Source organism: Pipistrellus kuhlii, unplaced genomic scaffold (assembly GCF_014108245.1).
Source record: "Pipistrellus kuhlii isolate mPipKuh1 unplaced genomic scaffold, mPipKuh1.p scaffold_m20_p_16, whole genome shotgun sequence".
In the NCBI taxonomy this organism is placed as follows: Eukaryota; Metazoa; Chordata; class Mammalia; order Chiroptera; family Vespertilionidae; genus Pipistrellus; species Pipistrellus kuhlii.
Window position 1 is genome coordinate 610,614 of NW_023425471.1, and position 21,227 is coordinate 631,840.

Here is a 21,227-nt window from a genome sequence, read left to right on the forward strand (position 1 = left end):
CTTTTCAATTATTCAAAGGCTTGCTTCTTACCTCATGCAATGTATTCCCATATGTGTAGTCAAAATTAACCATTTCTTTTTTATTTGATAAAAATTCTTCTCAGATATGATGAGGGTACTAATAGTATACTATCTAGAACATCTTTAAAAATATATATATATATTTTTTCAATGATTTCAGAGAGAAAGGTAGAGGTTGGAGAAACATCAATGATGAGAGACAATCATGGATTGCGTGCCTCCTGCATGCCCCCTACTGGATATCGAGCCCGCAACCCTGTCATGTGCCCTTGACTAGAATAAAACCTGGGATCCTTCAGTCTGCAGACCAATGTTCTGTCCATTGCACCAAACCAGCTAGGGTGTTAACATCTTTTTGAGAAATAAACATGTTTTGTCTGTTATCCTATATAATAAAGAGGTAATACGCAAATTGACCATCACTCCAACACACAAGATGGCCCACCCATGTGGACACAAGATGGCTGGCCGGGGAGGGCAGTTGTGGGCGATCAGGCCAGCAGGGGAGGGCAGCTGGGAGGGACCAGGCCTGAAAGGGAGGGCAGTTGGGGTGATCAGGCCTGCAGGGGAGGGCAGTTAGGGGTGACGGGGCTGGAAGAGGAGGGAAGTTGGGGTGACCAGGCCTGCAGGGGAGGGCAGTTGGGGGTATCAGGGCTGCATGCTTAAATCCTAGAGAGCAAATTTTCGAGTGTGTGTCACACTTCCCGATTTAAGGTGCCAGTGGTTCCTGCTCAGGTTTTTAGAACTTTGGTTAGTTTCCAGGGCAACTGGTTACTGCCAGTAAAAGTTGACATTTATTGTCAGAGGCTCCACAAAAATGACTGCCTGGCTGGTGGTGTGTGGGTTTAAAATGACATTCAGGAGCTGAAAAACTCAGCCAGTCAACATGTGGGTCAACGTCTCTGTCAAGATTTTCCTTCTGTTCTAGAGCCACTGATTCAAGGTTTGCAAACAGCTTCATGCCAGACCTTTAGGATGCGGTAGCCTAGAGTGTAAGACCAAGATTTTTTAAACGAATTAAGCAGATTAAAACCAAGTGCTCTTCACAAAGAACATTAAAAGGACTGTTTCTACCAGAGCACATTCTGTGCTATTAATAATGGAACACACTCTTAAAGATACATTTATTTTATCCGCTTAAATTTTTCATTTGTGTGTGTGAGCCAGGTATGGCATTTAGAATAATCTAGCTCAGGGGTCAGCTAAGCGGGGCTCCAAGGCCAAGTGTGGCTATGCCCTCTCATTTACATGTTGGCTTAGGCTGCTTTGTGTTGCTAAGCCAGTCTTTTAAGAAATTTTTAAAAATAAATCGTTATTGTTGAAAATATTACATATTTCCCCCCTTTTTCCCCATTGCCCCCCTCCAACCCACCTCCACCTCACCCAGACCTTCAGCACCCTATTGTCTGTGTCCAGGGGCATGCATATATGCATACAAGGCCTTTGGTTGATTACCTCTCCCCGCCCCCAACACACCCTCCCCCAACTTCCCCCTGAAATTCTATACTCTGTCCCATGCTTCCAGGTCTCTGGCTCCACTTTGTTCATCAGTTTATTTTGTTCCTTAGAGTCCACATATGAGTGAAGTCATGTGATACTTATCTTTCTCTGACTGACTTATTTCACTTAGCATGATACTTTCCAGGTCTGTCTTTGCTGTCTCAAAGGGTAAGATATCTTTTTCACTGTTGCATAGTATTCCATGGTGTAAATGTAGCACAGCTTTTTTATCCACTCATCTGATAGGCACTTGGACTGTTTCCAGATGTTAGCTATGGTGAATTGTGCTGCTATGAACATAGGGGTGCATATATTCTTTCTGATTGGTGTTTCAGGTTTCTTAGGATATATTCCTAGAAGTGGGGTTACTGGGTCAAATGGCAGTTCTATATTTAATTGTTTGATAAATCTCCACACTGTTTTCCATAATGGGTGCACCAGCCTGCATTTTCACCAGCACTGTGCTAGGGATCCCTTTTCTCCACATCCTTGCCAACACTTGTCATTTGTTGATTTCTTGATGGTAGCCATTCTGACAGGTGTGAGATGGCATCTCTCTGATGACCAGTGACTTGGAGCATGTTTTCATATGTCTCTTGGCCTTCTGTATGTCCCTTTGGAGAAGTGTCTATTCGGGGCCCAAATGCGGTTTTGAGCAGCTACATCAGACACTGGCCAGCAAAGCCAAAAGTACTTCCAATGTGGCCTTGACCCTTGTTCTAGATTAATAAGTGAGCAATGGAAAAACATAAGGGAATGTTTTTTAGAATGACTCAGAGTCCTGCTTCTCATATGTGGCTGCGCATTGCCATATCTTGAACCTGGAAAAATACAGATGCGTGGACCTAGCCCGAGATGTTCTGAGGGAATTGGGAAGGGGTGGGCCCGGACTAGAACATTTCCAAGCTCACCAGGGCGAGCTCATGGGCAGCCAGCTTGCAGAAGCACTGCCTTCCGGTCATTCCTGATGGGATCTAAATTTCCCTTCAAGCTGAAGCCGCCCCCAAGTCCAAGGGCACGATCTGTTCTTGCCTACGTGTTCTGGCCAACTCATGCTTGAGGGAGCGATCTCCACAGTGAGGGAAAGGAGGACAGGCTTTGGAATAGCAGTCCGTGGGCAAACCTTCAAAATCCCAAGATTTCTCTGGGGCTGTGGGCAGTAGATGCAGGATCTGAGCTGTGAGAAATTCTTCGATGCTCTAGACTTGGGCAGAATGAGAAACTTAGGGGCTTCTATTGTCCCCGTGTTCAAAGCTGTTCTGGCTCTCAGGGCCCTTTTTTTTTTTTTTTTTTTTTTTTTTTTTTTTTTTTACAGAGAGGAAGAGAGAGGGAGAGAGAGAGTCAGAAACATCAATGAGAGAGAAACATCCATCAGCTGCCTCCTGCACACCCCCTACTGGGGATGTGCCTGCAACCAAGGTACGTGCCCCTTGACCAAAATCAAACCCGGGACACTTAAGTCTGTAGGCCGAAGCTCCATCCATTGAGCCACACCAGCCAGGGCTCAGGGCCTGTTTTTACCACTGAACAGAGAGGACGGATTGGCAGCACTCCTGCTGCTGGTCTCCCCTTCACATGTCCGTGACGGTGACATGAATTTGGCCTTGGGACATTTCCTTTCCTGTGTGCATTATTTGCTAATAATCCTATTTCCGAATGCTCGCCACATGATGTTCTCTTGCAGCTCGGTGCACGGCTGTCTCAGTAAACACCGTTTCCAGAACCGTTATCAGCCTTTTCCTGTGGGATTGAGAGAGCACTTAGTATCATTTGTGGGAAACCTCTGGCGTGTTTTTTGTTTGGTTGGTTGTTTGTTTCTTAGCTAAATCAAGTGGCATATACGGAGTATTCCGAAGGTGGCAGTTTACAGTCTGTAACATGGCCTGACTGTCTAAAGCATGTCTGTCAGAGCCATTTCAAATGATTGATTCACTAATTCGCACAGCCAGGGACTGCTTTCATTTTACAAATGAAGGAAGTTAGGTAGGAGGAGGACAGGGCACAGTTTAAAATATATATATTTTATTGATTTTTTACAGAGAGGGAGAGGGAGAGTTAGAAACATTGATGAGAGATAAACAGTGATCAGCTGCCTCCTGCACACCTCCTATTGGGGATGTGCCTGCAACCAAGGTGCATGCTCTTGAGCAGAATCAATCCCGGGACCTTTCAGTCTGCAGGCTGATGCTGTATCCAGTGAGCCAAGCCAGTTAGGGCCTGACAAAGACTTTTAGAAGAGGCATTGGGTAACCAGCCTGAAGAACAATCAAAAAGAAAGCTACCCAGCTAAATGCCACCTGGAAAGTGGAAACATTTAAAAATCCTCAGTAGAAGTGCATTACGAGTGTTTATTTTTAAATTTTATTGTAGGTTAACTCTTATTTCTTATTCACTTTTATTTATTTATTTATTTATTTATTTATTTAATTTTTTAAAATTGATTTCAGAGAGAAAGAGAAAGTGGGGGAGAGAGAGAGAAACACCAATGATGAGAGGGGGTCATGGATGGGCTGCCTCCTGCATGCCCTCCACTGGGGATCCAGCCCACAACTTGGCCATGTGCCCTGAGCAGTGTGCTTGGTATCTTGAAATTCAAGGGACTTCAAGAAGAGGATCCCTCCCGGCCGGCGTGGCTCAGGGCTTGAGTGTCAACCTATGAACCAGGGTCACGGTTCAATTCCTGGTCAGGGCACATGCCCGGGTTGCAAGCTAGATCCCCAGTAAGGGGCATGCTGGGGGCAGCTCATCAGTCATTCTCTCTCATCATAGATGTTTCTATCTCTCCCTCTCTCTTCCACTCTTAAAACAATAAAAATATATTTTTTAAAAAGCAACCTGGCAGGAGCATCAGAGGTGAGCGGGAGGGGGCACGCTGGGGCAAGGCAGGATTCCGGCGATTCAGGCCTGTGGGCTGTGGTTGAAGCTGAGTCCATCAGAAGTATTAATGGGCCTTTGCCTGCCTGTGAGGGACCTTCTGTATTTTCAAATTATAGCTCCTAACCAGGCAGCGGGTAAATAAATCAACTCAGGTGGCGACAAGCAGGATTTTAAAAGAATGAAATAGCACAGGACAGAAAATACCAGAGTGGCTCATGCAGTGGGTATTGTTTTAGAAAACTTTTGTTTGTTTTTATATTTCGAGGAAGTAGAACATTTCTCCTATGTTGACATCTCTTGGAAAATCAAAGTGGGACTCATAAGCAATGGCAGCTGAGATTTGATGAGATACGGCCTGTGTTTTCCACAGAAGCATGTGTGAGTGGGTTTCCATGCCTGTGGGTCTCAGTCAGCATTTCAGCTCTAGAACCCTAGCTTCTGGTGGCATGTTTGGGGCAGACTCGGAGAATAGTGTAGCAAGTATGTCCCCATTCTGAGTGGGGCATTCAGAGGAGAGACAAGTAAATTTGGGCCTGGCCGGGTTGAAGGTTCAATCCCAGGATGGCTCGAGCTGGTGTTGCTCAGTGGGTAGAGCGTTGGCCTGTGGACTGAAGAGTCCTGGGTTTGATTTCGGTTAAGAGCACATGCCCGGGTTGCGGGCTCGATCCCCAGCAGGGGGCATTCAGGAGGCAGCTGATCTATAATTCTCTCTCACCATTGATGTTTCTATCTCTCCTCACTTCCTCTGTGAAATCAATAAAACCATTTATAAAACATAATAAAATATAACTTTAAAAATAAAGAAGTGGCTTCAGCTCTCAAAGCAAATAGAGTTATGACTTGGGCCAGGTATATCAGCCAAGTATGATCAAGCCAGCAGTCAGGGCCTGACAATTGAATGTAACAGGATGGGGAGCATGCCCAGTGCATAAAGGAAGCCGGTGAGCTGACCGGGCTTCGGGCTGTCAGTAGCTCTGTGCCCTGGGTTGGAAACCAGCAGCAGTAAAGAAAGCTTTGAGCAGCCCATGGGGACCAGGATGTTACCAAGGGTATTGAGAGTTGCTTGGTACATGGAACCAGACCTGAGCCCCAGTACAAATGGGGGGGGGGGGCAGACAGTGACACCAGGGAGCCAGCCTTGGGAAGAGGAGGCTGCTGTGTTCTGGATTCATCTCTTTGACCACTTCTTAACCAGACCAATGTGCTGCTCACTCTCCCTTTACATGTCTCTTACTGGTCACCACAGAACGGTCACTTATGGAAATGTGCTCAGTGCGAGCTACCACCCGACTCTGCTTTGCTATTCTAAGGTTAGGGGTCTCCAGACCTCAATAGAAGCCAGGCCAAGGCCCTTCTAGCCCCAAGGTCAACTGGATTCAACAGTGTGGGGTTGGGCTTAAGTCAATCCCATCTGCATACACTTGAGTTCAATATTTTTTTAGAATATTGTTGAGGCTCTAGAGGAGATCTGTTGCTTTAAGGACCAGGAGGGATCCTGTGTAGCTTCCATGTTCTCATGTCTTAAGAGGATGGAAATAGGTGATAGGTTCAAAAATGACCACAGCTGGTTGAGCCAACAAATAGAAGACATGAATCTCCTTGTCACCTGGCCAGCATGGCTCAGTGGTTGAGCATTGACCTATGAGCTAGGACAGTGGTCGGCAAACCCATTAGTCAACAGAGCCAAATATCAACAGTACAACGATTGACATTTCTTTTGAGAGCCAAGTTTTTTCAACTTAAACTTCTTCCAATGCCACTTCTTCAAAATAGACTTGCTCAGGCCGTGGTATTTTGTGGAAGAGCCACACTCAAGGGGCCAAAGAGCCGCATGTGGCTCATGAGCCACAGCTTGCCAACCACAGAGCTAGAAGGTCACGGTTCAATCCCCAGTCAGGGCACCTGCCCAGGTTGCAGGCTCTATTCTCACTAGGGGGATGTGCAGGAGGCAGGTTATCCATGATTCTCATCATCGTTTCTCTCTCCCTTTCTCTTCCTCTCTGAAATAAATAAAAATATGTATTTTTTTAAAGAATCAGCTTGTCATGCCTTATAAGTAAAGCCCTGTACTCTTGTCCTTCTCAGAGTTCTCTGATGAAACCCCATCTTCCTTTCTGAAGCGTGGGACACCAAGTGAGAACTTGACTTTGTGTCTGAGGCTGGGCCGGAGCTCATTTTTTCCAATGAAGTGAATGTAGTTATAACACATGGCCAGCAAGTACTCCTAAATACATCCTTTAAGGCTGAAATTAGTCAAATCATGGAAGGATGCTCAGGGCCAGCTAATGAGCATGTGCCAGCTTTTCCTCACCTAGCTCTTTGTTTAAACCGTAACTTCTCGCTTATATTCAAAGGCATTTCTTGAGCTTGACAAAGGAACACATTTTCCTATGTTTGTTAATTGTTCTCAAGTATAACATTTGGGATTTTTAAACATATATTTAATGCATTGTGAAGAGAAACAGCCATTTTAATGAATTATCAAATAAACACTGCCAGTTAACCCAACAGCAATTTGAAATTTTCTTCATTATCTTGTTATTTTGGCTTATTTCTAACAAGTTATTTTCTATTCTCAAACATGCTGTCCCCAGTTTATTTTACTTTTCTTTTTACAGACATGAGACTATATTCGTAAATGGAGTTCTTGATGTGTACAAATTAATTATCTTCCCCTTAGTCAATATATTTGTCAATATATTTCTGTCGCTAACAGGTTTTCTAATTAAGATAATGGGTGTGGGGTTTTGCTGTTGTTTACAATAGACTTTTACCAAGCGCAAGCTGCAGTTTGATAATCTTTTCATATTTGAAGACAAGAAAATTCTCCACATTCAAAAAAATTCACTGAGTACAGAAAAACACTTTCCTTTGATGCTTTGTCAAAGCTGTAAGCTCTTTAATGTAATCTCCACTGTGCTGGCTTTTATTTCTATGATGCGACTGCTATCTTTGCCCAAAACACAAATCAAAATATTCCAGAAGAGGAAAGTAATTTATTAAAAAAAAAAAAAAAATATATATATATATATATATATATATATATATATATATGTATATAATGATTTCAGAGAGGCAGGGAGAGGGAGAGAGAGAAATATCGATGAGAGAGAATCACAGATGTGCTGCCTCCTGCATGCCCCCTACTGGGGATAGAGCCCATGTGCACTGATCTGGAATTAAACCTTGACCTCCTGGTTCATAGGTCGATACTCAACCACTGAACCACACAGGCCGAGAAAGGAAAGTATTTTAAATGAATCCAATCTGTTTTCCTTTTTATATTCCCCAAAAGTATTATTCGTTTTAAAATATTATCTGTTTCATATAGTATTGTGTGGTTTGTTTGTTACTGTCCATGTAAGTCAGGCAGTGGGGAGTTGGAAAAGCAGGAAAGCACTGGCACTCCGGCCGTGGGCTCCGGTCCTCCATCAGCTCTTCATCCTTCCAACACTGTTTACCCATCAGCAGCTAATCTGCCCTCTTCCTTGTTTGGCATCACTTCGGAGTCCTCTTCCTTCTTTAAATCCACTTGAGACCATCTCAAGTGGGACAAAAGGTACATGTGTAGTGTGTCTTGTATTTTAAACTGAAATCTCTATCATAATGTCCTCAGAAGTAATATACTGGGGCCTGGGGAACAAATTGACTTTTATGGTTGAGAAGTCTTCTATCCAATTAGAATTTGCGATTGCTTAGTTTTCATTATGTGGTCCACACTTACACACTGAGTGGCCAGATTATGATGATCTCTGAATGGATAATAATCTGGCCACTCAGTGTATGTCCTATAGAATAAAAGGCTAACATGCAAATTGTCCCCTCAACCAGGAGTTCAACCAGCAGGCAGGCCGGCCAACTGCCCATGTCCCCTCCCCCTGGCCAGGCTGGCTGGACCCCACCCATGCATGAATCCATCCATATATTAAAATATCCATTTTACCATAGCCCGTGTGGTTCATCTACTGGGGATTGAGCCTACAACCCTGGTATGTATCCTGACCGGAAATTGTACCTCTGGGTTGTATTTTCACCTGTGAAAACAGAAGTCTAGGTTACACAAGGGCTCAGCTTTGCTTTATAATTTCTGGAAATTCACCTTGATCTCCTGTTTCATAGGTTGGCGCTCAACCACTGAGCCATACTAATTGTGCACCCCCCGTGGCATTTTTTGAAACTTGATTTTTAAAGTTTCTTATTAACATAATTTAATGTTTATAACGTAGACATGCAATTCACTAATAAGCCCACTATGTTGTTTATTCTATCTTCCTGAAAAATTCACCCTTAAAATCTTGCCTCAGTAGCAAGGTGCCCATGTAGTGTGAAGGCACCATATGGACCAAGTAAATATGACCGCGATTCATCTCCCCACTTTCTAAGAAATGGAAATGTCGCCAGACATTTTAAATACCTGCACCACGTCTACCCCTCATTCGTGGTTTCCCACAGGACCAAGGCAGCATAGTGTATTTTTCTAACTGCATTTTTAACCATCATAAATGTCCCCAAAGTTTTAAAAGCATTATTTTATAATACCCCCTTTCAAGATAAACATCTGTTTGATTGAAACTGGAAGAAAGTCTATGAATCATAGAGAAAATGACACATTTTAAGAGCCATATGCACAAACTCGAGAAATGGGCTAATTTTCAACAATAGTTACGGATAGGCAATGATCAGCTTGAAATCGCACCATGCAGGACTCACTGCCGAAGGTGCAGAGAGTGTTTTGTGCATTGCAAAGATTTCTTCTAAGAAGGCAACCCTTGGCACACATTTCTTTTTTGGACTCATAGTTATAGAGGCTGGCCATGATAACACAACTGCCACAGCTGATGTTTTGGAAAAAGGGAAGGTGGCTTGATATATAACAGTGCCAACCAGTTGACACAGGAAAAGCGCCTGAGGACACTGTACCCCTGGGTTGTATTTTCACCTGTGAAAACGGAAGTCTAGGTTACACAAGGGCTCAGCTATGCTTTATAATTTCTGAAAAATTCTGCTTTACTTTCATGACCTTGTTGGGTCTATGATGTCAAGCAGAGTAAACTTGTAATCATAACTTTTTCAACGAAAGATTAGAACCCTGAGTCTGCCTTTCTATGCTTGAACAAGCCAACCAACCAAAGTTTGTTTGGGCTCAGACTGAATTAAAATGGAAGTGTCTCTCGGATGTCCCACATCTATCTATCTATATATATATAAAACCCTAATATGCAAATAGACCCAACAGCCAGTCATTGTGATCTGCACTAACCACCAGGGGGCATACGGGGAACATGGCAAGTGACAGCTGCAGGCGGCAGAGTGAAAACATGGTGGGCATCGGCTGTGGTGGGATGGTGGAGCAGATGAGGGGGCGCCAGACCAAGGCAGCCCGTGGTCGCTGTCCTCAGGTCGATGGCAGTTACTGAAAATTCTTTGCTCCTACCCACTGTGGTCCTGCCTGGTGCTCCCACCTGTGGCCCCCATCTTTCAGTGCAGTCAGTGGGTGCGAGCTGCAGGTGCTGGCAGCTCAATTGCTGCCCCAACCACCTCCCTCTGCTCCTAAGGGGTGATTGGGGCAGCAATTGCTGCCTGCACCCACTGATGGTGCTGGCCCTGCTCGTACCTTCTTTCCTTCCTTCATTTCTTTCTTTTCCTTCCTTCCTTCCTTCCTTCCTTCCTTCCTTCCTTCCTTCCTTCCTTCCTTCCTTCCTTCCCACCTGCTCTCATTCCTTCCTTCCTTCTCTCCTTTCCTTCCTACCTTCTTCATTCCTTTCTAACTTCTTCCCTTCCTTCCTTCCTTCCTTTCTTCCTTCCTTCCTTCCTCCCTTTCTCCCTTCCTCCCTTCCTCCTTTCCTTCCATCTTTCTTTTCTTCCTTCCTTAATTCCTTTCTGCCATTTATTCATCCATTCTTCTATCCTTCCTTTCATACTTCCTGCCTTCCTTTCTTCCTTCTTCCATTCTTCCTTCTTGCCATCTTTCTAACCTTCCTTTCATCCCTCCATCTTTCCTTTCCTCCCTTACCTCCTTTCTTTCCTTCCCTCCTTCCCTCCTTTCCCTCCTTCCCTCCCTCCCTCCCTCCCTCCCTCCCTCCCTCCCTCCCTCCCTCCCTCCCTCCTTCCTTCCTTCCTTCCTTCCTTCCTTCCTTCCTTCCTTCCTTCTTTCCTTCCTTCCTTCAAGGGAACAATTATTGCAGTTCAAACATAACACATTATTGTATTACTGAATCCACGTAGTATACATTGCTTGGATTTTGATTAACACTAAAATTAAGGATGATCTTTCTGAAGGCATGTATTCATTAAGATACTTTTCTGTTATGTTTGTTTATTACTCACTAGCTTTTTAATTGCAAACGTGAGATGAAAATGATCATTACTGCCAATGTTCAAGGAGGCAGGACTATTTAGAATTGTTCATTGAGGGGCAGAGAGAAACTGTGCATCCCTGAGTGGGACGATTACAGTTAGGATTTAGAAGGCATGCGCACAAATTCTAGCAGTATGTTGTGTGATATTTGGAAATGTCGAGTTTATGGTGTTTGCTTGGGATGTGGCGTTGAGGGTTACGGAAAGAAAGAACCTGTCCTGGGAAGTTGTTTTCCTCATGAGGTGTTCTGAGAGTTCAGGTCCCCTCTGACCCCCATGGTCGCACAGTTTCTTTGAAACAGTCATTCATCCTGTCCAGTGCCAATGGTTGTGAGGTCAGCTGCGGCTTTTCAGAATGAACCTTGAGGAGGATTAACCATTAGATAAAAGGTAATTGGGGGAAATAGTCCTTTCTATGGTTTTCTTGCTTTGCTGTTCATTTATGATATCAGGACTTCATGATAAAAAAAATTATTTATAAGGAATGATATTTTCTACCCTGCCAAAGTGGCTCAGTGGTTGAGTGGAAGGAAAGTTAGGTGTCCAGCAGTTAGCATGTAGAGTAGGGGTGTCGAACTCAATCAGAGAAGGGGCCAAAATCTAAAATCCAGCCTAAATCGCGGGCCGAATGGTTTACTGAACTGTCATAAACTGTCATTGTGATGGAAACGCAGCGGAGTGCAGTGATGACAGCGCGGTGCGGGCCACATTGCAAGGCCTGGCGGGACGGATTTGGCCCGCGGGCCTTGTGTTTGACACATGTGATGTAGAGGAAAGGGTATTTTGACCTGGCCAGGTCATTCTTGCTCAGTGATTGAGCATCTACCCATGAACCAGGATGCCATTGTTCTATTCCATGTCAGGGCACATGCCCAGGTTGTGGGATCAATCCCCAAAGGGGGCTTGCAGGAGTCAGCTGATCCATGATTCATCATTGATGTTTCTGTCACTCTCTCCCTCTCCCTTCCTCTCTGAAATTAAAATATATATATATATATATATATATATATATATATATATATATATATATATATATATAAAACAAAAGAAATTTTCACCTGAAAAAAAAAAAAACATGCAGAAAGGCCTTTTAATGTAAAATGCTGTTCAGTTGGGGTAAAAACATTTTGGGAGGGTGTTTTGGCAGCAGAAAGGAAGGCACCTGGGTGGAGTGGGGAAGTGGTTACCAGATTCTCAGCTTTAAGCGTTACCATCCAGGGGAGAAGCAAGAGTGTGGTCCAGAGAAGGTGGAACAACCTATGTCACCAAAGAATTGCTAATGAATGTAGGCAGGCTCCGCAATTCTTGGGGGGAAAAAAGCATCATGATTGCAAACTTCAATGAAAGGTTATTTTTTGATCCCTAAATGTTTTTGTTTTTTGTTTTTGAAAGTTTCAATCACTTTTCTAATATTTGGACAGAATGCATGTGGTTATTTGTGGCCAATGGACTTCTATGAATGACCCGTAGCTTATATTACATTTGTTTTTCCTCCTATTTTCCCACTTTTATCCCACTGATGACGTTCTCACTGGGCCTGCGAAACTATGAAACCTGTGTGTGCATGTCCACAGTTTTCCCACTCATTTCTGGCGTATTTCACTCCCTAAACATTTCTTGGAACATAGGAAGTAAAGATGCGACATGGGCCAATCCATTTCTTGCGGCCAAACCAGTCTTATGGGAAACTGGGTAGTGAAATGACCTGAGGGACGCATTTGGGTCGCACACCAGTCATTCGATGGCAAGTGGGATCTCGCGGCACTGTTCAGGTGACTGAGTTCCACTTTCCCTGAGAGCCGCTCTTCTCTGTACACTCTGCAGTGTCACGGCAGGTCCTGTGCCGATAGTGATGCTCAGGGACCCGGTTCTCAGGTCACCGAGTACGATTTGGTCCATGTTCCGTTGTCACATTGCTTTGGCCTCATAGATGTTGTTAACCATCATGTATATTTCTCCAGTCCAAACAAATACGACAATTGAATAATGAACACTTTTCAAATGCATTGCAGTATTTGCATGCATCCTTAGTTATGAGCAACATGCTCTAGACCAGTGGTTCTCAACCTTCCTAATGTCACAACCCTTTAATGCAGTTCCTCATGTGGTGGTGACCCCCAACCATAAAATTATTTTTCTTGCTACCTCATAACTGTAATTTTGCTACTGTTATAAATCATAATGTAAATATCTGTGTTTTCCGATGGTCTTAGGTGACACTGCTACTATTGCAAGGAAATGTCCTTTTTTTTAGAGAATAATTTTGAAGTGCAAATGGATGAAGGAACGTGATGTCTGAGGTTTGCATTAAAGTTCTCCGGAGAAAGAAAACTAAAGGAAAAAAGGAAAGGAAGGAGAGAGAAAGCAAATATGGCAAAAGCGTGGTCACTGTTGAGTGTGGTCATGGAAGGGGGATTCCTCCCGCTCTGCTGCTTTGGCACATTTGGGGAAGTGCATGTGGTGGAGAGGGGTTAGGGCCATGCCCTGGAAGCTCAGGCCAGTTGTTTTTAGTGGGAGTTTGAGAGGGAGCTGTGAGAATCCCAGCAACTCTCATTTCCTCACAGTGGGTGTATAGCATTGATTATCCTATACAATAAAGAGGGAATATGCAAATTGACCATAACTCCACCACAAAGAAGGTGGCGCCCACAGTGGAGGCAGGGTTTCTGTACACAAGATGGCTGCGCCCACAGCATAGGCCGAGTTCCTGTAAAGAGCCTTAATGAGCAATCAGCAAGACCTGAGGCTGCGCCTCCATGGGGCTGGATGGGGGCCTCAGGCCATGCCCCCCACCTGGCAGAGCTTGACAGGGGACTTCAGGCCACTACCCTCACCCTGCCCCACACTTAGCAGGGCTTCAAGGGGGACCTCATGCCACACCCCGACCCTGTAAAGGTTGAAGGGGAACCTCAGGCCACATGACCAACTGGTGGAGCTTGACAGGGGACGTCAGGTCATGCACGCCACCTGGCCCAGGCTGGGAGACCTCAGGCCACACATCCCATTCCCAGACAGGGCTGGGAGACCTCAGGCCATGTCCTGACCCTGGCGCTGAACCAGGAGGCCTGATGCTGTGTCTCCCACCCCCCCTCCCAATCTGGCAGGGCTTGACAAAAGTGGGACCAGCCGGATCTGGATCTAGCCCAATTGGGGGTAAGGCCAGCTGGTACTTGGTCTCGCACAATTTTGAGGCTCACAGGGGTGGCAGGGACTTGACTCTGAGTCCCGTGGTGTGCCCCAGACTCTCATAGGAGGAATATTTCCATATACATTTTACTAATTTTCATTCACCTCTGATACTTATCTATTATAGAGAAAGGGCAAATAGCAATAGTAAAATATTTCCTCTAATTAATCCCTTTAATGTAAGGTGACCAGATGTCCCGCTTTAGGCAGTACAGTCCCAAATTTTAACAATTTGTCCCACGTCTATTGGCCTTTTAAAAAAGTCCCGATTTTTTTTAAAGAATCTTTTAAATCTTTTGGACGTTTTTAAAATGCCTCGGGATGCGGGACAAATTGTTATAAATCGAGACTGTCCCACCAAAAGCGGGACGTCTGGTCACCTTACTTTAATGGGCACAAATTTCGTGCACCAGGACATGAGTTTACCCAATAATAATTAAAAACCAGATTCAGTAAGACAGGTGGAAAGTGGTTTCTTTGGAATTTTTTTAATGAAAGTTCCTTAACCAATCGATGAGCCCAATTTGTACAAAGCAGAATATGACCACTTGCTGCTAAAGATGACCTTCATCATGGTCATGAGTCCTTGAATCTATTTCATGGTTACTTCACCCCCATAAACTGCTCATCGTGGATTTGCAAAGCTATGCAACTGAAAATTTCACACGTGGGAGACTTGGGAGTACATGGGGCTGCTGGAAAGAGATGGTAAACAGCCCACTCAACAGCATAAGCAATGCAGCCAGAATTGCCAGATACACGGTGCTCCCCATCTCCTGCCGGTCCGGCCTGTAGGGGATGTGGAAGGAGGGTGGGAAGTGTATGGCCTTTTCATTTATCACGGCGTAGTAGTTACAGATCACGGCGATAGAGATAAATGCACCAGCTGTGATGCTCAGCATTCTGGAAGTGAAGAACAGGCCGCAGGTGGTGTCCTTCTGAAGCTGCATAGAGTACCCTCTCCGCAGGCCCATGACCATGAGCCCTTGCCCCAGGAAAGCAAGGAGGCTGGAGGCCAGCAGCAGATGCTGAGCGAGGAGGATATCCAATGGCAGGTAGGTGTCACTGTAGGTGTAGCGGTGACATGCTATGGGTGTTCTCTGATGGCCATTGGGCTGGTAAGTGCAGACCTTCCACATCCCTACACTAGCCAGCTCCCTGGGGCTGCTCTCTATGTACCATATGCGCCAATTAGGCAGGCCCATGGAAACCATGGTAAAGATCCATCCCATGATGTTGAGGGCTAAAGTCATTGCCTGGCAATTGGCCTTGTTGAACAAGGCCATGGCTAGTTATCCAGGGGATCTGCAAACCAAGAGAGGGCATCATGAGGGTGGGACCCAAGACCTGGACGTGCCCCCCCAGGGGTGAGTTGTGCCATATTGGAGAGGGAAATGCCATATTCCAGAATGGAGACACTTGACCCCCATGCTCTGCTGGCAAATGGTCCTTGGACAAGATTTACTGAAAGCCTTAAAGTATACAGACTTTCACCCTGCAGGAGAATTAAGTGGTTAGAGCGTCTTCCCAATAGGCCCAGGTTGCAGAGCTCAATCCCTGGTCAAGGCACATACAAGAATCAACTAATGAATGCATCAGTCAGTGGAACTCCAAATTGATGTTTCTCTCTCTCTGTCTCTAAAGTCAATCAAAATATGTACAATCTTTAAACAGACAGTTCTACTTCTGGACCTTTGTTGAAAGATACAAATAAGATTGGCTACACCCCAGCAGGCATGGTTGAGTGTCGACCTAAGAACCAGGAGGTAGGGGTTCGATTCCTGATCAGGGCACATGCCCCCAATGTACACTTGATCCCCAGTGTGGGGCATGCAGGAGGCAGCCAATCCATGATTGTCTCTCGTCACTGATGTTTCTCTCTTCTTCTCACTCTAAAATCAAGAAAAACATATCTTTTACAAGACAAATCTTATATGAAAGGGAGGGAGGGAGGGAGGGAGGTAAGGAGAGAGGGAGGAAGGAAAGAAGGAAGAAAAAGAAAGGATGGAAGGAAGGACAGAGTGATTTATGGGAGGAAGTAAGGAAGGAATAAAGGAAGGAAGAATGGATGAAAAAAGAAAGGAATGATGGATAGAAGGAAGGAAGGATTGATGAAAGGAAGTGCGGAAGGAAGGCTGAAAGGAAAGAAGAGAGTGAAGAAGTTAGAAAGGAATGAAGGAGAGAAGGAAGGAAGGAAGGAAGGAAGGAAGGAAGGAAGGAAGGAAGGAAGGAAGGAAGGAAGGAAAGGAGGGAGGGAGGGAGGGAAGGAGGGAATGAAGGAGGAAGGGAGGGAGGGAAGCAGGAAGGGAGGGAGGAAGGAAGAAAAGGAAGGAAGGGAGGCAGGAAGGTGGCTAGGGTTCATCTCTCCTGTAAGACCACTGATGGCAGTTAACCTGTTCACAGAGCAAATAAAAGGATTAAATAAAGTGACGCCTCTACCCCTCCCCCCCCCCCCCAAGAAATCTCAGGGCTTTCTTAACCAGGGGGGAAATAAAGCGCAATCGTTACCCAAGCAATACAAAAAGGCAGGAGGAGGATGTCTCAGAGGTACAAATGGTAGCCACTGCCAAGCAGTAACAGAGATAATGAAACCAAACATTCTCATGTTTCCATGGCACCCAGGGTTGGTCTGCAGGCCTGTGACAATAGTCAACTTAAAGGGCAAGAGTCATGGAGCAGGTCTTCAAGAGCTGATGTATTGCCCTGGCTGGTTTGGTTCAGTGGATAGAGTGTTGGCCTGGGGACTGAAGGTCCTGGTTTCTATTCTGGTCACACGTCTGGGTTGTCAGCTGGATCCCCAGTGTGGGGCATGCAGGAGGCAGCCAATCCATGGTTCTTTGTCATCACTGATCTTTCTCTCTCTTCCTTTATCTCTGAAATCAAGAAAAAGATATTTTTTCAAAGAAAAATCTTATATAGAAGAAATGAAGGAAGGATGGATGAAAGGCAGGAAGGAAGGAAAAAAGAGAGCAAGCAATGATGGATGGGAGGAAGGAAGAAACAAAGGAAGATAAGAAGGAAGAATGGATAGTTGGCAGGAAGGAAGGAAGGAAGGAAGGAAGGAAGGAAGGAAGGAAGGAAGGAAAGAAGGAAGGAAAGAAGGAAGGAAAGAAGGATGTGCAGGAGGCAGGTTGATTCACAGGTTGAGAACCACTAGCAGGGTCCCCCAAGACCATCGGAAAACACAGATATTTAAGATATTTACATTACGATTCATTAACAGCAGCAACATTACAGTTATGAAGTAGCAACAAAAATAATGTTATGGTTTGGGGTCACCACCACATGAGGAACTGTAGTAAAGGGTCGTGGCATTAGGAAGGTGGAGAACCACTGCTCTAGACCGTTGACAGAGAACAGAGAAGGCGAAGACTGGATCTCAATGAGTTAATGGTTGAAGGAGGGCATCTCTAATACTTTCAATAAGAAAGATAAAATGAAAGAAAATACAATGGCTAGGAAGGTGTTAATCTGGCTTCAAGGAGGAGAAAGTGGGCAATTCGTTCCTTAATCAGCCAGCTAGGTTAGCAAACAAAGCCTTGTCGGTTCTTATAGATTTTCTGGAAAATCTGAGACTTGAGCTGAGAAGCCCACATGCCTGGTGTCGCTGTGTGAAGCTCTTTATGGATTGTGGGCCTTGATTTTTGCCTATTTTATGCACTTAAGGGTTTCGATTTTGACATTCAATTTCCGTGAGCTCCAAGCCTTCCCAGCCAATGTCCGAGCTCTACATTTGAAAGATGTTCCTAAATGACCTGTTCCCATGAACCCCTGCGTTCGCTCCTCCACTGTCCCATTGCTGCTTCCAGAGGGAAATGACCTTCAGGTCACCTTGGGGGGTTGACCAGCAGCTTTCTGCTGGCGGCATGCTGGCTGGAGGATCAGGACCACAACCTCAGCAAATCCGCCAACTTCACTTTCCTTATAAACCTCACCTTCCAGTGCTCAGCTTCAGTTAATTTCCAAGGGGCTTTCATTTGGATGGTTTGTTTTTGCTTATTTGTTTGTTTCCTTTAAATGTTAGATTTTTTTCAAAATGTATTTCTATTGATTTCCAAGAGGAAGGGAGAGGGAGAGAAAGAGAAACATCAATGATGAGAGGAAATCATGGATCGGCTGCCTCTCCCACACCCCACACTGGGGATCCAGCCTGCAACCCCGGGTAAGGGCCCTCACCAGGAATCCAACCCTGACCTCCTAGTCAATAGGTCAACTACTGATTTGTTTTTAAGTCAGTGTCTTTATTTGTAAAATGGCTACACTGAAGGTCATATTTCAAGTCCTTTCAGCCTTAAATTCTGTGGCTAGCACTTTGCTTTAAGACTTGCCTCCCAGCCTTAACTGGTTTGGCTCATGGATAGAGCATCTGCCTGCGGACTCAAGGGTCCCAGGTTTGATTCTGGTCAAGGGCATGTACCTTGGTTGCAAGCACATCCCCAGTAGGGGGTGTGCAGGAGGCAGCGGATCAATGTTTCTCTCTCATCAATGTTTCCAACTCTATCCCTCTCCCTTCCTCTCTGTAAAAATCAATAATATATATTGATTGAAATGAAATCTAAAAATCAGAAAGGAGTGGTGTGTAGGTGTATTGCAATATCTCCCTATTTTGAATTATTTTTTCTTTGCACCTAAGTTATTGATTTTACTAGAATGCAAATTGATTGCAAATTCATGGGGACTATGGTATCTCTAATCCTGACTCCAAAGGAAAGGTTCAGTTTGTTTCCCCAAATTGTGATGATTGTGTTGTAGTTTCTGTTATTGTCTATTTTTATTTTATTTATTATTATTATTTTTAATCCTCGAGGATATTTTTCCATTGATTTGTAGAGAGAGTGGAAGAGAGAGGGAAAGACAGAGAAGAAACATCAATATGAGAGAAACACATCTACTGGTTGCCTCCTGTTTGAGCCCTGACCAGGGCCTGGGCCAGGAAGTAGCCTGCAACTAAGGTGTGTGCCCTTGATCTGAATGAAAGCCAGGACCCTTTGCGAACCAGCACTCTATCCACTGAGCGAGCCTCAGTTTGCCAACCACTGCTCTACCCTGTTTGATTCTTGCTGCTTGACTATTATTATGCCTCTTCCCCACAGTCCTGCATTATTTCATATCAACTATCAGAGGGGACATTCCTTTTCATATATTTTAATATCTCTTAGAATGAAAATTCAAAAAGTCCAGCAGTCCCAAATTAATCAGTACTGGAATCTCATGGATAACTGCTTCATGACCTAGGCCTATAGGGAACATATAAAAGGCTGATTGGAAAGAAGTCAGTTCATTAACAAAGTCCTAATGATGATGATTGCGTCTCATTTTGCCAAGTGCGCTTTTACAATTGATAGTCAATAGAATCCATTGGGATTCTGTGGGTGATCCTGAGCCACACGTGTGCTGTGTTCCAGCTGAGCCTGGTAACCATTCTTTCCTTACACACTTGGGTTTGGTGCCTACTTGGAGGTACAATGCAAGCACTGCTAAGGGGACACTATCATTTGTCCCCCCATTCTGTAGTCTGTACGTACTCTGTCTTGTTTCATGGTCTAGCGCCTATAAAAAGGCGTGGTTTTAATGGACAGTTTGTATTTTAAGACGAAATGGAGGCGTAGGTAGGTAAAATGACATGATCACTGTGTGTGTGTGTGTGTGTGTGTGTGTGTGTGTGTGTGTATGAGAGATTGAGAGGGAGAGAGAGAGAGAGAGAGAGAGAGAGAGAGAGAGAGAGAGAGAGAGAGAGAGAGAGAGAGAGCGCGAGCGCTGAGGTTGCTGTCACATTGTACATTCAATATACTCAGTGTCTGGCAAAATGGTAGCTGTGGAAAGGACTGTGCAGTGAGAGATGAATGGAATAGGCTTGAGGTGTGCAAGTAGGAGTGCTGAGTTTGAATTCCGGCCCCGGCCCTCACCGCTTGCTGCCTGACCTTGTGCTGGTGACTGAACCCCTGAGCTGTGCTTGCTTGGTTCTGAAAGAGGGACAGGCCTGCGGAGCCTGGAAAATGAGTTCTATTTTGGCCCTGCTGATTTCCAGGGATGGCGGGCCTTCCATCTGGCCGGGCCCAGCAGGCCAGGTGAGAATCTGGGTCTGGAGCTCTCGAAAGAGCTTAGGGCTATAAATGGACTTAGGGGTCACCTCCAGGGGTGGGTTAGGGAGAGGCCAGGAGGGAGGGGGGCTGATGGACACAGGCCTGCTACTCCCGGGAAGCGGCCAGGAAGCCCATGTGAGAGGCCAAAGAGCAAATTACACTTTGTTGATCTGCTCGAACACAGCTAATACCCTCGGTAGTATGTGAAGCTGCTGCTTGCCTCTTCCCTCACCTGGGCAATTAAAAACCATTTTACTGACTTTTAGAGAGAGGAAGGGAGAGGGAATAGAAGGAAACATCAATGATGAGAGAAACTTCCATCCGCTGCCTACTGGGGATCGACCCTGCAATCCAGGCATGTGCCCTTGACCTAGCATTGAGCCCTGACCTCCTGGTTCATGGGCATAGCTGAGTCGGGCTCACCACAGCAGTTTTTATCTGTGCATCATGAGCATGAGCTTGAGTGCTAATGATACTTTGTGTGTGTGTGGTCTCCAAGTTTGCTATTGTTTTGAATACTATCGCTTCAGCACGATGGCCTCAATGTAGCCTCCTCATCATTAAATCCACGCACCAAACGAAACCCAGGTTTCCCTTTCCTCTGTCTGTCTCCTGGCTATTGTCTGTGCTGGGGGCTCTGTAGCTTGCCAGTGACACGGTAATCATGCCATGGGGCGTCTTCCTGGTGCGTTCATTCATATGTCGAAAGTGTTTATTGGCAAGATAAGTTTTTGAATGGAAAAATAATTGGCTAGACTTCGATTATGTCGATGAAAACTAGGAAAGCATCATCCAGTCTGAAATTGTCACATTTGGGGGTGGCCAACATGAGCCTGATGGGCTTAGAGAACCAATTCTGGGTCTGATGCCATCTCCCACTCATTCGTGCTGAAACCTCGGCGCATTTATGCGATTTCTTTGCTTAGATTGTCATATTTGTAAAACGGGCAAAGAGTAGCTCATGCAGAGAATTGCTTTGTATATTATCAATTCTATGGCAATGCTTTTCAGTTTACCTCTTGCCCCTACTCAGCTGCTTCGGTGCCCCTCTTAGAAATATTCGGGAGTCTGCTTCACAGCTTTGACCAAAATGGAATATTTTTAAAATATGTTTTTATTGATTTTAGGGAAACAGGAAAGGAGGGAGAGATAGAAACACCAATGAAAGAGAAATATTGATCAGCTGTCTCCTGAATGCCCCCT

The 21,227-nt window shown here is 45.0% G+C and overlaps 1 protein-coding gene and 1 pseudogene across 2 annotated transcripts in view; one reads left to right on the top strand and one right to left on the bottom strand.

Moving 5' to 3' along the window:
• The window catches only part of FRMPD4 (FERM and PDZ domain containing 4), a 422,856-nt gene that overhangs the window by 123,527 nt on the left and 278,102 nt on the right, over positions 1 to 21,227 (top strand). The gene's annotated exons all lie outside the window — the stretch shown is intronic.
• LOC118719935 lies at positions 14,586 to 15,598 on the bottom strand (annotated as a pseudogene).